The sequence below is a fragment of the Schistocerca cancellata genome, chromosome 6 (assembly GCF_023864275.1).
Source record: "Schistocerca cancellata isolate TAMUIC-IGC-003103 chromosome 6, iqSchCanc2.1, whole genome shotgun sequence".
In the NCBI taxonomy this organism is placed as follows: domain Eukaryota; kingdom Metazoa; phylum Arthropoda; class Insecta; order Orthoptera; family Acrididae; genus Schistocerca; species Schistocerca cancellata.
In genome coordinates, this window is record NC_064631.1 from 61,679,505 (window position 1) to 61,693,684 (window position 14,180).

A 14,180-nucleotide genomic window follows, 5' to 3' on the forward strand; every position below is an offset into this window, starting at 1 on the left:
TTCAGGTTTAATGTATCCTTTGGACCTTCACTTATACGATGAAACTCAAAAATTGCATCGGAATTAAATACATCAGGCACAATGCCGACTTCACTACAAGAAGAGTGAGTCTTCTCAACGTCTATGCTTTCAGCCTTTTTTGAGAGACCAGTTTTAGATATCGATGCTTCACTTCCGGTTTACAGTATTCCTTGGACACTCACTTTGACGATGAAACACAAAAATTCCATCGCAATTAAATACATCAGGCACAATGCCGACTTAAGTACAAGAAGAGTGATTCTTCTTACCAACTATGCTTTCAGCCTTTGCTGAGAGACCAGTTTTAGATATCAATGCTTCACTTCCGGTTTACAGTATTCCTTTGACCATCACTTTGACGATTAAACACAAAAATTGCATCAGAATTAAATACAAAAGGCACAATGCCGACTTAAGTACAAGAAGGCTGAGTCTTCTAACAGTCTATGATTTGAGCCTTTCGTGTTAGACCAGTTTTAGATTCCGATGCTTCACTTAAGGTTTACTGTATCCCTTGGACCTTCACTTTGATGATTAAACACAAAAATTGCATCGGAATTAAATACAAAAGGCACAATGCCGACTTAAGTACAAGAAGAGTGAGTCTTCTTACCGTCTATGCTTTCAGCCTTTCCTGTGAGACCAGTTTTAGATATCGATGCTTCACTTCCAGTTAACTGTATCCCTTGGTCCATCACTCTGACGATTAAATACAAAAATTGAATCGTAATTAAATTCAAAAGGCACAATGCCGACTTATGTACAAGAAGACTGAGTCTTCTAACTGTCTATGATTTGAGCCTTTCGCGTTAGACCACTATTAGATTCCGATGCTTCACTTCAGGTTTACTGTATCCCTTGGATCATCACTTTGACGATGGAACACAAAAATTGCATCGGAATTAAATACATCAGGCACAATGCCGACTTAAGTACAAGAAGAGTGAGTCTTCTTAATGTCTATGCTTTCAGCCATTGCTGAGAGACCAGTTTTAGATATCGATGCTTCACTTCCGGTTTACAGTATTCCTTGGGCCCTCACTGTGACGATTAAACACAAAAATTGAATCGGAATTAAATACAAAAGGCACAATGCGGACTTAAGTACAAGAAGACTGAGTCTTCTAACAGTCTATGATTTGTGCCTTTCGTGTTAGACCAGTTTTAGATTCCGATGCTTCTCTTCAGGTTTACTGTAACCCTTGGACCTTCACTTAGACGATGAAACACAAAAATTGCATCGGAATGAAGTACATCAGGCACAATGCCGACTTAAGTACAAGAAGAGTGGGTCTTCTTACCGTCTATGCTTTCAGCCTTTGCTGAGAGATCAGTTTTGGATATCGATGCTTCACTTCCGGTTTATAGTATTCCTTGGACCATCCCCTTTACGATTAAACACAAAAATTGCATCGGAATTAAATACAAAAGGCACAATGCGGACATAAGTACAAGAAGACTAAGTCTTCTAACAGTCTGTGATTTGAGCGTTTCGTGTCAGACCAGATTTAGATTCCGATGCTTCACTTCAGGTTTACTGTATCCCTTGGACCTTCGCTTTTGACGATGAAACACAAAAATTGCATCGGAATTAAATACATCAGGCACAATGCCGACATAAGTACAAGAAGAGTGAGTCTTCTTACTGTCTGTGCTTCCAGCCTTTGCTGAGAGACCAGTTTTAGATATCGATGCTTCACTTCCGGTTTACAGAATTCCTTGGACCCTCACTTTGACGATGAACACAAAAATTGCATCGGTATCAAATACATCAGGCATAATGCCGACTTAAGTACAAGAAGAGTCAGTCTTCTTAACGTCTATGCTTTCAACCCCTGCTGAGAGACCAGTTTTAGATATCGATGCTTCACTTCCGGTTTACAGTATTCCTTTTACCTTCACTTTGACGATGAAACACAAAAATAGCATCGGAATTAAATACATCAGGCACAATGCCGACTTAAGTACAAGAAGAGTGAGTCTTCTTACCGTCTATACTTTCGGCCTTTGCTGAGAGACCAGTTTTAGATATCGATGCTTCACTTCCGGTTTACAGTATTCCTTGGACCTTCACTTTGACGATGAAACACAAAAATTGCATCGGAATTAAATACATCAGGCACAATGAAGACTTAAGTACAAGAAGAGTGAGTCTTCTTACCGTCTATGCTTCAGCCTTTGCTGAGAGACCAGTTTTAGATATCGATGCTTCACTTCCGGTAACTGTATCCCTTGGTCCATGACTCTGCAGACTAAACACAAAAATTGCATCGGAATTAAATACAAAAGGCACTATCCCGACTTAAGTGCAAGAAGACTGGGTCTTCTAACAGTCTATGATTTGAGCCTTCCGTGTTAGACCATTTTTAGATTCCGATGCTTCACTTCAGGTTTACTGTATCCCTTGGACCTTGCCTTTGACGATGAAACACAAAAATTGCATCGGAATTAAATATATCAGGCACAATGTCGACTTAAGTACTAGAAGATTGATTCTTCTTACCATCTATGCTTTCAGCCTTTGCTGACAGACCAGTTTTAGATATCGATGCTTCACTTCCGGTTTACAGTATTCCTTGTACCATCACTTTGACGATGAAACACAAAAATTGCATCGGAATTAAATACAAAAGGCACAATGCCGACTTAAGTACAAGAGGAGTGAGTCTTCTAACAGTCTATGATTTGAGCCATCGTGATAGACCAGTTTTAGATTCCGATGCTTCACTTCAGGTTTACTGTATCCCTTGGAACTTCACGTTGATGACTAAACACAAAAATTGCATCGGAATTAAATACAAATGCACAATGCCGACTTAAGTACAAGAGGAGTGAGTCTTCTTACCGTCTATGCTTTCAGACTTTGCTGAGAGACCAGTTTTAGGTATCGATGCTTCACTTCCGGTTTACAGTATTCCTTGGATCCTCACTTTGACGATTAAACACAAAAATTGGATCGGAATTAAATACAAAGGGCACAATGCAAACATAAGTACAAGAAGACTGAGTCTTCTGACAGTCTATGATTTGAGCCTTTCGTGTTAGACCAGTTTTAGATTCCGATGCCTCACTTTAGGTTTACTGTATCCCTTTGACCTTCACTTTGTCGATGAAACACAAAAATTGCATCGGAATTGAATACATCAGGCACATGCCGACTTAAGTACAAGAAGAGTGAGTCTTCTTACCGAGTATGTTTTCAGCCTTTGCTGAGAGACCAGTTTTAGATATCGATGCTTCACTTCCGGTTTACAGTATTCCTTGGACCATCACTTTGACGGTTAAACACAAAAATTGCATCGGAATTAAATACAAAATGCACAATGCCCTACTTAAGTACAAGAAGACTGAGTCTTCTAACAGGCTATGATTTGAGCCTTTCGTCTTAGACAAGTTTTAGATTCCGATGCTTCACTTCAGGTTTACTGTATCCCTTGGACCTTCACTTTGACGATGAAACACAAATACTGCATCGGAATTAAATACATCAGGCACAATGTCAACTTAAGTACAAGAAGAGTGAGTCTTCTTACCGTCTATGCTTTCAGCCGTTCCTGTGAGACCAGTTTTAGATATCGATGCTTCACTTCCAGTTAACTGTACCCCTTGGTCAATCACTCTGACGATTAAACACAAAAATTGCATCGGAATTAAATACCAAAGGCACAATGCCGACTTAAGTACAAGAAGACTGAGTCTTCTAACAGTCTATGATTTGAGCCTTTCACGTTAGACCAGTTTTAGATTCCGATGCTTCACTTCAGGTTTACTGTATCCCTTGGACCTTCACGTATACGATGAAACTCTAAAATTGCATCGAAATTAAATACATCAGGCACAATGCCGACTTAAGTACAAGAAGAGTGAGTCTTCTCACCGTCTATGCTTTCAGCCTTTTTTGAGAGACCAGTCTTAGATATCGATGCTTCACTTCCGGTTTACAGTATTCCTTGGACCCTCCCTTTGACGATGAAACCCAAAAATTGCATCGTAATTAAATACAAAAGGCACAATGCCGACTTAAGTACAAGAAGACTGAGTCTTCTAACAGTCTGTGATTTGAGCGTTTCGTGTTAGACCAGTTTTAGATTCCGATGCTTCACTTCAGGTTTACTGTATCCCTTGGATCATCACTTTGACGATGAAACACAAAAATTGCATCGGAATTATATACATCAGGCACAATGCCTACTTAAGTTCAAGAAGAGTGAGTCTTCTTAATGTCTATGCTTTCAGCCATTGCTGAGAGACCAGTTTTAGATATCGATGCTTCACTTCCGGTTCACAGTATTCCTTGGGCCCTCACTCTGACGATTAAACACAAAAATTGCATCTGAATTACATACAAAAGGCACAATGCGGACTTAAGTACAAGAAGACTGAGTCTTCTAACAGTCTATGATTTGAGCCTTTCGTGTTAGACCAGTTTTAGATTCCGATGCTTCACTTCAGGTTTACTGTATCCCTTGGATCTTGCCTTTGACGATGAAACACAAAAATTGCATCGGAATTAAATATATCAGGCACAATGTCGACTTAAGTACTAGAAGACTAAGTCTTCTTACCAACTATGCTTTCAGCCTTTCCTGACAGACCAGTTTTAGATATCGATGCTTCACTTCCGGTTTACAGTATTCCTTGTACCATCACTTTGACGATGAAACACAAAAATTGCATCGGAATTAAATACAAAAGGCACAATGCCGTCTTAAGTACAAGAGGAATGAGTCTTCTAACAGTCTATGATTTGAGCCATCGTGTTAGACCAGTTTTAGATTCCGATGCTTCACTTCAGGTTTACTGTATCCCTTTGACCTTCAGTTTGTCGATGTAACACAAAAATTGCATCGGAATTGAATACATCAGGCACATGCCGACTTAAGTACAAGAAGAGTGAGTCTTCTTACCGTGTATGCTTTCAGCCTTTGCTGAGAGACCAGTTTTAGATATCGATGCTTCACTTCCGGTTTACAGTATTCCTTGGACCATCACTTTGACGGTTAAACACAAAAATTGCATCGGAGATAAATACAAACTGCACAATGCCCTACTTAAGTACAAGAAGACTGAGGCTTCTAACAGGCTATGATTTGAGCCTTTCGTCTTAGACAAGTTTTAGATTCCGATGCTTCACTTCAGGTTTACTGTATCCCTTGGACCTTCACTTTGACGATGAAACACAAAAACTGCATCGGAATTAAATACATCAGGCACAATGCCAACTTAAGTACAAGAAGATTGAGTCTTCTTACCGTCGATGCTTTCAGCCGTTCCTGTGAGACCAGTTTTAGATATCGATGCTTCACTTCCAGTTAACTGTACCCCTTGGTCAATCACTCTGACGATTAAACACAAAAATTGCATAGGAATTAAATACCAAAGGCACAATGAAGACTTAAGTACAAGAAGGCTGAGTCTTCTAACAGTCTATGATTTGAGCCTTTCACGTTAGACCAGTTTTAGATTCCGATGCTTCACTTCAGGTTTTCTGTATCCCTTGGACCTTCACGAATACGATGAAAATCAAAAATTGCATCGAAATTAAATACATCAGGCACAATGCCGACCTAAGTACAAGAAGAGTGAGTCTTCTCACCGTCTATGCTTTCAGCCTATTTTGAGAGACCAGTTTTAGATATCGATGCTTCACTTCCGGTTTACAGTATTCCTTGGACCCTCCCTTTGACGATGAAACACAAAAATTGCATCGTAATTAAATACAGAAGGCACAATGCCGACTTAAGTACTAGAAGACTGAGTCTTCTAACAGTCTACGATTTGAGCCTTTCGTGTTAGACCAGTTTTAGATTCCGATGCTTCACTTCAGGTTTACTGTAACCCTTGGACCTTCACTTTGACGATGAAACACAAAAATTGCATCGGAATTAAGTACATCAGGCACAATGCCGACTTAAGTACAAGAAGAGTGGGTCTTCTTACCGTCTATGCTTTCAGCCTTTGCTGAGAGACCAGTTTTGGATATCGATGCTTCACTTCCGGTTTATAGTATTCCTTGGACCATCACCTTTACGATTAAACACAAAAACTGCATCGGAATTAAATACAAAATGCACAATGCCCTACTTAAGTACAAGAAGACTGAGTCTTCTAACAGTCTATGATTTGAGCCTTTCACGTTAGACCAGTTTTAGATTCCGATGCTTCACTTTAGGTTTACTGTATCCCTTGGACCTTCACTTTGACGATGAAACACAAAAATTGCATCGGAATTAAATACATCAGGCACAATGCGCGACTTAAGTACAAGAAGAGTGAGTCTTCTCACCGTCTATGCTTTCAGCCATTGCTGAGAGACCAGTTTTAGATATCGATGCTTCACTTCCGGTTTACAGTATTCCTTGGGCCCTCACTCTGACGATTAAACACAAAAATTGAATCGGAATTAAATACAAAAGGCTAAATGCGGACTTAAGTACAAGAAGACTGAGTCTTCTAACAGTCTATGATTTGAGCCTTTCGCGATAGACCAGTTTTAGATTCCGATGCTTCACTTCAGGTTTACTGTATCCCTTGGAACTTTACTTTGACGATGAAACACAAAAATTGATCGGAATTAAGTACATCAGGCACAATGCCGACTTAAGTACAAGGAGAGTGGGTCTTCTTACCGTCTATGCTTTCAGCCTTTGCTGAGAGACCAGTTTTGGATATCGATGCTTCACTTCCGGTTTATAGTATTCCTTGGATCATCACTTTGACGATTAAACACAAAAATTGCATCTGAATTAAATACAAAATGCACAATGCCCTACTTAATCACAAGAAGACTGAGTCTTCTAACAGTCTATGATTTGAGCCTTTCGTGTTAGACCAGTTTTAAATTCCGATGCTTCACTTCAGGTTTACTGTATCCCTTGGACCTTCACTTTGACGATGAAACACAAAAATTGCATCGGAATTAAATACAAAAGGCACAATGCCGACTTAAGTACAAGAAGAGTGAGTCTTCTTACCGTCTATGCTTTCAGCCTTTGCTGAGAGACCAGTTTTAGATATCGATGCTTCACTTCCGGTTTACAGTATTCCTTGGACCTTCACTTTGACGATGAAACACAAAAATTGCATCGGAATTAAATACATCAGGCACAATGCCGTCTTAAGTACAAGAAGAGTGAGTCTTCTTAATGTCTATGTTTCAGCCATTGCTGAGAGACCAGTTTTAGATATCGATGCTTCACTTCTGGTTTACAGTATTCCTTGGATCCTCACTTTGACGATTAAACACAAAAATTGAATCGGAATTAAATACAAAATGCACAATGCCGACTTAAGTACAAGAAGACTGAGTCTTCTAACAGTCTATGATTAGAGCCTTTCACGTTAGACCAGTTTTAGATTCCGATGCTTCACTTCAGGTTTAATGTATCCTTTGGACCTTCACTTATACGATGAAACTCAAAAATTGCATCGGAATTAAATACATCAGGCACAATGCCGACTTCACTACAAGAAGAGTGAGTCTTCTCACCGTCTATGCTTTCAGCCTTTTTTGAGAGACCAGTTTTAGATATCGATGCTTCACTTCCGGTTTACAGTATTCCTTGGACCCTCACTTTGACGATGAAACCCAAAAATTCCATCGCAATTAAATACATCAGGCACAATGCCGACTTAAGTACAAGAAGAGTGATTCTTCTTACCAACTATGCTTTCAGCCTTTGCAGAGAGACCAGTTTTAGATATCAATGCTTCACTTCCGGTTTACAGTATTCCTTTGACCATCACTTTGACGATTAAACACAAAAATTGCATCGGAATTAAATACATCAGGCACAATGCCGACTTAAGTACAAGAAGGCTGAGTCTTCTAACAGTCTATGATTTGAGCCTTTCGTGTTAGACCAGTTTTAGATTCCGATGCTTCACTTAAGGTTTACTGTATCCCTTGGACCTTCACTTTGATGATTAAACACAAAAATTGCATCGGAATTAAATACATCAGGCACAATGCCGACTTAAGTACAAGAAGAGTGAGTCTTCTTACCGTCTATACTTTCGGCCTTTGCTGAGAGACCAGTATCAGATATCGATGCTTCACTTCCGGTTTACAGTATTCCTTGGATCATCACTTTGACGATGAAACACAAAAATTGAATCGGAATTAAATACATCAGCCACAATGAAGACTTAAGTACAAGAAGAGTGAGTCTTCTAACAGTCTATGGTTTGAGCCTTTCGCGTTAGACCAGTTTTAGATTCCGATGCTTCACTTCAGGTTTACTGTATCCCTTGGACCTTCACTTTGATGATTAAACACAAAAATTGCATCGGAATTAAATACAAAAGGCACAATGCCGACTTAAGTACAAGAAGGCTGAGTCTTCTAACAGTCTATGATTTGAGCCTTTCGTGTTAGACCAGTTTTAGACTCCGATGCTTCACTTAAGGTTTACTATATCCCTTGGACCTGCACTTTGATGATTAAACACCAAAATTGCATCGGAATTAAATACAAAAGGCACAATGCCGACTTAAGTACAAGAAGACTGAGTCTTCTAACAGTCTATGATTTGAGCCTTTCGCGTTAGACCAGTTTTAGATTCCGATGCTTCACTTCAGGTTTACTGTATTCCTAGGACCTTCACTTTGACGATGAAACACAAAAATTGATCGGAATTAAGTACATCAGGCACAATGCCGAGTTAAGTACAAGAAGAGTGGGTCTTCTTACCGTCTATGCTTTCAGCCTTTGCTGAGTGACCAGTTTTGGATATTGATGCTTCACTTCCGGTTTATAGTATTCCTTGGACCATCACTTTGACGATTAAACACAAAAATTGCATCGGAATTAAATACAAAATTCACAATGGCGCACTTAATTACAAGAATACTGAGTCATCTAACAGTCTATGATTTGAGCCTTTCGTGTTAGACCAGTTTTAAATTCCGATGCTTCACTTCAGGTTTACTGTATCCCTTGGACCTTCACTTTGACGATGAAACACAAAAATTGCATCGGAATTAAATACAAAAGGCACAATGCCGACTTAAGTACAAGAAGACTGAGTCTTCTTACCGTCTATGCTTTCAGCCTTTGGTGAGAGGTCAGTTTTAGATATCGATGCTTCAATTCTGGTTTACAGTATTCCTTGGACCCTCACTTTGACGATTAAACACAAAAATTTCATCGGAATTAAATACAAAATGCACAATGACGACTTAAGTACAAGAAGAGTGAGTCTTCTTACCGTCTATGCGTTCAGCCTTTGCTGAGAGACCAGTTTTAGATATCGATGCTTCACTTCCGGTTTACAGTATTCCTTGGACCTTCACTTTGACGATGAAACACAAAAATTGCATCGGAATTAAATACATCAGGCACAATGCCGACTTAAGTACAACAAGAGTGAGTCTTCTTACCGTCTATGCATCAGCCTTTGGTGAGAGACCAGTTTTAGATATCGATGCTTCACTTCCGGTTTACAGTATTCCTTGGACTGTCACTTGCACGATGAAACACAAAAATTCCATCGCAATTAAATACATCAGGCACAATGCCGCCTTAAGTACAAGAAGAGTGAGTCTTCTCACCGTCTATGCTTTAGCCTTTGCTGAGAGACCAGTTTTAGATATCGATGCTTCACTTCCGGTTTACAGTATTCCTTGGACCCTCACTTTGACGATGAAACACAAAAATTGCATCGTAATTAAATACAAAAGGCACAATGCCGACTTAAGTACAAGAAGACTTAGTCTTCTAACAGTCTATGATTTGAGCCTTTCGCGTTAGACCTGTTTTAGATTCCGATGCTTCATTTCAGGTTTACTGTATCCCTTGGACCTTCACTTTGATGATTAAACACAAAAATTGCATCGGAATTAAAAAAAAGGCACAATGCCGACTTAAGTACAAGAGGAGTGAGTCTTCTTACCGTCTATGCATCAGCCTTTGGTGAGAGACCAGTTTTAGATATCGATGCTTCACTTTAGGTTTACTGTATCCCTTGGACCTTCACTTTGACGATGAAACACAAAAATAGCATCGGAATTAAATACATCAGGCACAATGCCGACTTAAGTACAAGAAGAGTGAGTCTTCTCACCGTCTATGCTTTCAGCCTTTGCTGAGAGACCAGTTTTAGATATCGATGCTTCACTTCCGGTTTCAGTATTCCTTGGACCCTCACTTTGAAGATGAAACACAAAAATTGCATCGTAATTAAATACAAAAGGCACAATGCCGACTTAAGTACAAGAAGACTGAGTCTTCTAAGAGTCTATGATTTGAGCCTTTCGCGTTAGACCAGTTTTAGATTCCGATGCTTCACTTCTGGTTTACTGTATCCCTTGGATCATCACTTTGACGATGAAACACAAAATTGCATCGGAATTAAATACATCAGGCACAATGCCGACTTAAGTACAAGAAGAGTGAGTCTTCTTAATGTCTATGCTTTCATCCATTGCTGAGAGACCAGTTTTAGATATCGATGCTTCACTTCCGGTTTACAGTATTTTTTGGGCCCTCACTCTGACGATTAAACACAAAAATTGAATCGGAATTAAATACAAAAGGCACAATGCGGACTTAAGTACAAGAAGACTGAGTCTTCTAACAGTCTATGATTTGAGCCTTTCGCGTTAGACCAGTTTTAGATTCCGATGCTTCACTTCAGGTTTACTGTGTCCCTTGGAACTTCACTTTGACGATGAAACACAAAATTTGATCGGAATTAAGTACATCAGGCACAATGCCGACTTAAGTACAAGAAGAGTGGGTCTTCTTACCGTCTATGCTTTCAGCCTTTGCTGAGAGACCAGTTTTGGATATCGATGCTTCACTTCCGGTTTATAGTATTTTTTGGACGGTTAAACACAAAAATTGCATCGGAATTAAATACAAAATGCACAATGCCCTACTTAATTACAAGAAGACTGAGTCTTCTAACAGTCTATGATTTGAGCCTTTCGTATTAGACCAGTTTTAAATTCCGATGCTTCACTTCAGGTTTACTGTATCCCTTGGACCTGCACTTTGACGATGAAACACAAAAATTGCATCGAAATTAAATAGATCAGGCACAATGCCGACTTAAGTACAACAAGAGTGAGTCTTCTTACCGTCTATGCTTCAGCCTTTGGTGAGAGACCAGTTTTAGAAATCGAAGCTTCACTTCCGGTTTACAGTATTCCTTGGACCTTCACTTGGACGATGAAACACAAAAATTCCATCGCAATTAAATACATCAGGCACAATGCCGACTTAGGTACAAGAAGAGTGATTCTTCATACCAACTATGCTTTCAGCCTTTGCTGAGAGACCAGTTTTAGATATCAATGCTTCACTTCCGGTTTATAGTATTCCTTGGACCATCACTTTGACGATTGAACACAAAAATTGCATCGGAATTAAATACAAAAGGCACAATGCCGACTTAAGTACAAGAAGGCTAAGTCTTCTAACAGTCTATGATTTGAGCCTTTCGTGTTAGACCAGTTTTAGATTACGATGCTTCACTTCAGGTTTACTGTATCCCTTGGATCATCACTTTGACGATGAAACACAAAATTTGCATCGGAATTAAATACATCACGCACAATGCCGACTTGAGTACAAGAAGAGTGAGTCTTCTTAATGTCTATGCTTTCAGCCAATGCTGAGAGACCAGTTTTAGATATCGATGCTTCACTTCCGGTTTACAGTATTCCTTGGGCCCTCACTCTGACGATTAAACACAAAAATTGAATCGGAATTAAATTTAAAGGGCACAATGCCGACTTAAGTACAAGAAGACTATGTCTTCTAACAGTCTATGATTTGGGCCGTTCGTGTTAGACCAGTTTTAGATTCAGATGCTTCACTTCAGGTTCACTGTATCCCTTGGACTTTCACTTTGACGATGAAACACAAACATTGCATCGGAATTAAATACAAAAGGCACAATGCCGACTTAAGTACAAGAAGAGTGAGCCTTCTTACCGTCTATGCTTTCAGCGTTTGCTGAGAGACCAGTTTTAGATATCCATGCCTCACTTCCGGTTTACTGTATCCCTTGGACCTTCACTTTGACGATGAAACACAAAAATTGATCGGAATTAAGTACATCAGGCACATTGCCGACTTAAGTACAAGAAGAGTGGGTCTTCTTACCGTCTATGCTTTCAGCCTTTGCTGAGAGACCAGTTTTGGATATCGATGCTTCACTTCCGGTTTATAGTATTCCTTGGACCATCACTTTGACGATTAAACACAAAAATTGCATCGGAATTAAATACAAAATGAACAATGCCCTACTTAATTACAAGAATACTGAGTCTTCTAACAGTCTATGATTTGAGCCTTTCGTGTTAGACCAGTTTTAAATTCCGATGCTTCACTTCAGGTTTACTGTATCCCTTGGACCTTCACTTTGACGATGAAACACTAAAATTGCATCGGAATTAAACACAAAAGGCACAATGCCGACTTAAGTACAACAAGAGTGAGTCTTCTTACCGTCTATGCATCAGCCTTTGGTGAGAGACCAGTTTTAGATATCGATGCTTCACTTCCGGTTTACAGTATTCCTTGGACCTTCACTTGGACGATGAAACACAAAAATTCCATCGCAATTAAATACATCAGGCACAATGCCGACTTAAGTACAAGAAGAGTGATTCTTCTTACCAACTATGCTTTCAGCCTTTGCTGAGAGACCAGTTCTAGATATCAATGCTTCACTTCCGGTTTACAGTATTCCTTGGACCATCACTTTGACGATTAAACACAAAAATTGCATCGGAATTAAATACAAAATGCACAATGCCGACTTAAGTACAAGAAGGCTGAGTCTTCTAACTGTCTATGATTTGAGCCTTTCGTGTTAGACCAGTTTTAGATTCCGATGCTTCACTTCAGGTTTACTGTATCCGTTATACCTTCACTTTGATGATTAAACACAAAAATTGCATCGGAATTAAATAAAAAAGGCACAATGCCGACTTAAGTACAAGATGAGTGAGTCTTCTTACCGTCTATGCTTTCATCCTTTCCTGTGAGACCAGTTTTAGATATCGATGCTTCACTTCCAGTTAACTGTATCCCTTGGTCAATCACTCTGACGATTAAACACAAAAATTGCATCGGAATTAAATACAAAAGGAACAATGCCGACTTAAGTACAAGAATACTGGGTCTTCTAACAGTGTATGATTTGAGCCTTTCACGTTAGATCAGTTTTAGATTCCGATGCTTCACTTTAGGTTCACTGTATCCCTTGGACCTTCACTTTGACGATGAAACACAAAAATTGCATCGGAATTAAATACAAAAGGCACAATGCCGACTTAAATACAAGAAGTGGGAGTCTTCTCACCGTCTATGCTTTCAGCCTTTGCTGAGAGACCAGTTTTAGATATCGATGCTTCACTTCCGGTTTACAGTATTCCTTGTACCCTCACTTTGACGTTGAAACACAAAAATTGCGTCGTAATTAAATACAAAAGGCACAATGCCGATTTAAGTACAAGAAGACTGAGTCTTCTAACAGTCTATGATTTGAGCCTTTCGCGTTAGACCAGTTTTAGATATCGATGCTTCACTTCCGGTTTCAGTATTCCTTGGACCCTCACTTTGAAGATGAAACACAAAAATTGCATCGTAATTAAATACAAAAGGCACAATGCCGACTTAAGTACAAGAAGACTGAGTCTTCTAAGAGTCTATGATTTGAGCCTTTCGCGTTAGACCAGTTTTAGATTCCGATGCTTCACTTCTGGTTTACTGTATCCCTTGGATCATCACTTTGACGATGAAACACAAAATTGCATCGGAATTAAATACATCAGGCACAATGCCGACTTAAGTACAAGAAGAGTGAGTCTTCTTAATGTCTATGCTTTCAGCCATTGCTCAGACACCAGTTTTAGATATCGATGCTTCACTTCCGGTTTACAGTATTCCTTGGGCCCTCACTCTGACGATTAAACACAAAAATTGAATCGGAATTAAATACAAAAGGCACAATGCGGACTTAAGTACAAGAAGACTGAGTCTTCTAACAGTCTATGATTTGAGCCTTTCGCGTTAGACCAGTTTTAGATTCCGATGCTTCACTTCAGGTTTACTGTGTCCCTTGGAACTTCACTTTGACGATGAAACACAAAATTTGATCGGAATTAAGTACATCAGGCACAATGCCGACTTAAGTACAAGAAGA